Consider the following 4502-nt stretch of genomic DNA (forward strand, 5'->3'; position numbering starts at 1 on the left):
AAAGGCACTAAGTCCACTGAGACTCTTAAAGGTTGTGCCAACTGTTTGCAGTTCTACAACCCATATATAGTGGTGCAAGGAATTCAACCCTCATCTGTCTTCCTCTCCTCATTCTCTCCTTCCCACCCTGATGAATTGATTCTAGCCTCATTCACTTACTAACTGCTGAAGACTGTAGGCATCCTTTTTTGAAGAGTTTGCAGTGATTATTCCTGTTATCTGAGATGTTCTTCCCTCAGAGACTTGACTCAATTGCCTCTCTCTAGATTTCATTCATTCAAATTTTTCCTTTCTGGTGAGGCTTGTCTTGTCCACAGTTTAAATTGAAACTGATCCTTCTCACTTTCCACAATATTAATCCTCATGGATTCCTTGATTCTGCATAGAATTTGTTACTACCTAACCTACCAGATATTTCCCAAGTTTTTTTGTTGTTGTCGTTGTTGTTTATTTATTTATTTTAGTTTCTTTTCTCCCTTTCACTAGATGTAGGGTCCACAAAGTCAGGAATTTTGTCTTTCTTCTATTTGATGCTACTACTTACAATAGGCCATAGCATATCCCAGATGCTCAAGAAATATGTTAAATTGATACAAGAGTGAATGAACTGCCTTCCAACTGGTAACTGCATCTTATAAAGGCATCTCGTGCTATTTAAAGTAGAACTTGTATTTTTGCCCAAATCACTCATGTGCACTTATCCAACCAAGACAGCTGGAATATATAAGGGTACCTTGGGGTCCCCCATTTCATTTCCCTCTCGCCCCCTCGTCATCTGCATCATCCACTCCTTTCAACCAGGGGCTCATTGTTTTCTCTTTGCTTCCGTCTCTGCATTATCAAAACACCTCATTCACTCTGCTCTGTCAACATTTAGTTCTTCCATCTCACATAGTCATAGGAATGTTTCTAAAATCTACATAAAATATTTTCACTTTTTTGTTTAAAATACTTTATAATACTTTTTTGACTTCCCATACCTTCAGGAAAATGAAAAATGCCTCATCATGGTATTTCTTTGTCCATGTTCTGCCCTCCCTTGTTAAACCCTACAATTGCATCTCTTAGCTTTGGTTTCACTCCTCAGTCACACCAGGACCATTGTCTGGTGTCCCACTAGCTGGTCATCTGCCTTCCCTCACTTTGAGAGTGCTATGGCTTTGATTTGGAAACGGTCCTTCTCCACTTGACTGTTCCCTTCTCCTTCCTGAAGGTGCAGTTCATGTTTCATTTCCCCCAGAAGTAGTTTATGTTCTTATCTGCTCCCTATGTCTCAGTGCTTACCCATTCAGTTGAATTTTTGGTCTGGTCACCAGTCTTTTCTTCTACATTGTAAATTTTTCTGGGGCAAGAGATGTCTTTCAACTATGCATCTCTAGGGCCTAGCATAGAATCTAGTGGAGAGTCGTCACTGAAAACATGTTTAATGAAATGAATTAGAAACTGAGGGAAATGCTGCAATTTTCTCTTTTCCCCATTTTCAGATGGTTTTCCTGGATTGCGAAATAACTTTAGAAAACATAGAATTTTCTGCAGTGAAATCTAGTAGAGACTGAGTACAACCCACAGGTCAGCCAGAACTGCGTGTAATTGTACCTGTTGTGATTTGATATCCCAGTGGTTTACACTGGAATCAGACCAGCTATCAAAGATAATCTTTTCTGATATTTTTAAGCAGCCTGATAAATTCTAAGTACATTTAAATTTTCAATAATTACAGAACAGATATCAGCTCGCTCTTTCTTTGTTCCTCTAGATGCAAGAAGCTGGATGCCAAGCCCAGCCCCTGTGGGTGAAGTGGGAATGTGTGAGCATGACTGGCTTTCGTCTCAACTAAAGACACAGGCACACAGCAAGAAGACATACGTTTTTTAAAACTAAAATCAGAAAGTGTGTTTCCTAATGCACACCAGGGAGGAGGTAGCCTCCACAGAGGTCAGGATGTTTGGAGAGAACAATAGAGGGAAGAGACGAGGGTGGGCCACCCAACCTCCCCCTCACCAGGGCCTCACTTCCTCCAGGGTTGTCATCCCTGACACCCAAGCTTCACAAAGGGACGTCAGGATTCAGCCTGTGAGGTCAAGAAGCGTAGCTACTTCCACATCCTATTCACTGGGAGTCAGAAAATATTGTGTAAATTCTGTCTCAACCTGTCACTCCTCATACATGTGGATTCTTCCTCCACAGTTGACTCAAAGAGCAAAGACACATGAGCAAAGGCAGATTAGCAGAAGAAGTATTTATGGACATCGTGTGGGAAAGATAAAGGTCCACTGAGTAAAAGGTGTTGGGGGAAAACGAGAACGTGTACCTAGCAGGGGACCTGGGGCAGACACTTGAAGCACAAAGCTCCCACCATGCACAGGAGTTGCAGGTCTCATCAACACCAGTTGGCCTGGAGTGGTGCTGGCCAACACTGGGCATCCTGGTGGCAACTTCAAGCAAGATATCTTGGCTATGTGAAGGGGACATCACCCAGGTTGTTGGCTGGGTGTTGATAGGCCAATCAGCAAAACTGATGGCATTAGTTTGGCACTGGGTGGCTGGGCTATAGGAAAGGCCAAGCCTATAATGTTGTTCTTGCATTGCTTCCTTCCACACATGAGAGATTGACAAGACTTTTGCTGTCCATCAGGGACCTGAGAAGTGGCTCCTGGATTAAAATGATGGTTGGATGTTACAGTTGGTCCTCTAACTGGATTGTCCAGGCATGCCCATGCCCTTGGAGACTTGCGCTGAGGCAATGCTGCTACTCAGTGGTGTGTTCCCAAGAGTCCCCATGTAAAAAGGGATGTTGTTCTTCCTGGAGACAGTAGGAGACCGGATGGTGACAGCCTTGGAAGGAGGGGTGGAATCCATAGCATCGGTGTCAAAGGCAGGCAGGGCCTCTGCATGGTACTGCAGAGGCCCTGCCCACTAGAGTGGAGGCAATGGGAGGAGCTATGTTGGGAAGGCTCATAAATAAGGTGTCCTGGAGAAGGGGGTTCTCTGCTGCTGCCCATCAGGGGTCCCACATGTGGGCGGTTTCTAGGCCCATGTGATGGTTCAAATTAGAGGTGAGGCAACAGACCATAAGTGTAGATGGGCTGATGGGGGACTCTGGCCTCATAAGGGCACCTCTGTTCCACAGTACAGGGATTTGGGAAAAGGGAGGAGAGCTCACACTACAGGTTGGGATATAGCTGAAAATAAGAGCCATAGAAGGGGGAGTCATGTCCATTTCAATGACCTGAGGGTCTAAAGTGGGCTTCCAGGTCAAGCGGGCCAATGTGTTGGCTGTGATGGTAGACATGGCTGCTGTAGAATGGGCAAACCTGCCCGTGATAATGGCGGGGGTCCTGGCAGAAGGAACTGGAGGATGGGTGGAGAAAGAAAGTGTGGGAAGGGTTGGGAATGAAGTTGGAGGGCTAGGAAGGAAGAAGAAGGAGGGTTCTTGAAGGAAAGGGGATGTGGGGAATCTACACACATGGGTGTTGGTGACACAGTTCTGATCAAGGGCAGCATCAATGAGAATGGTAGGGTGCTGGGAGGATTGGGCAGGTCAGAAACAGGAGGCACTGCTGCTGGGACTGAGTGAGCAGGGGCTCCATTCTCCTTAGGTGGAACCCTCGCAGTTGACCTGGCCCTAAATGGAGAAAGAAGGTTGGCAGGAACAGCCAGAGGAGAGCTAGGGCTTGTGAATGTCCTTTCATCAATTTTTGGTGTGGAGGAAGGTGGAAGGACAGGCAGGATCAGAAGTCCAGCAGCCAAGTCAGCCAAGTCAGGAGTGGTAAGAGGAACTGGGACCTGAAAAGTGTAGGATGTGACCAGGGACTGGGAGTCTGTCATCTCAGCAGCAGATGGGGAGAGAGAAGGGACAGGCCGGGTGGCCCTGCAGCTTTCTAGGGCCTCTGTCTTATCCCTCAGAGCCTCTGTTTTCTCCTGCAAGATCTTGGTCTTTGTTTGACATTCAACACACTCGTCCAAGGTGCCTCAATCTTCCTCTGCAGCTATCCATGGAAGCTTGGGAAGTGTGGGCAGCTCACCTCTGTCCCACAACAGTGGCAGTGGCACTGGCAGCAGCAGCAGTGGCAACAGCAGTGGCATGGACATTACCCTTTGCAGGGCCCATTCCTCACAGCTCTGGGTGGAGAAGAGCTCCTGGATGTGATATATACAGGCTATTCGCCCTGCATCTCCTTCCTAGACACCAGCAACTGGAGCATGCCTGGAGAGCTGGACCAATGGTTTAAATGCAGAAGTTCCCTGGCCAACTTCTCCAGTAGCCAGCAGCAGCCTTGGGCTGGGTCAGGGAGCATTGCTGCATCTGGGTCAAGCATCCCTCGATGTAGGATTCCTCCAGCAGGGCTGTATGAGCTGGTGATTGCATGGCCTTCATGGAAGGAGGTCATCGGAGACACCTGTGGTCACAGGTACCATAACTGCTGTAACTTATATGATGGAATCCTCACAGAACTATCACGACACCACCCTCCATGTGAACATGTGTAGCATGAGGTTGT

Source organism: Microcebus murinus, chromosome 8 (assembly GCF_040939455.1).
Source record: "Microcebus murinus isolate Inina chromosome 8, M.murinus_Inina_mat1.0, whole genome shotgun sequence".
In the NCBI taxonomy this organism is placed as follows: Eukaryota; Metazoa; Chordata; class Mammalia; order Primates; family Cheirogaleidae; genus Microcebus; species Microcebus murinus.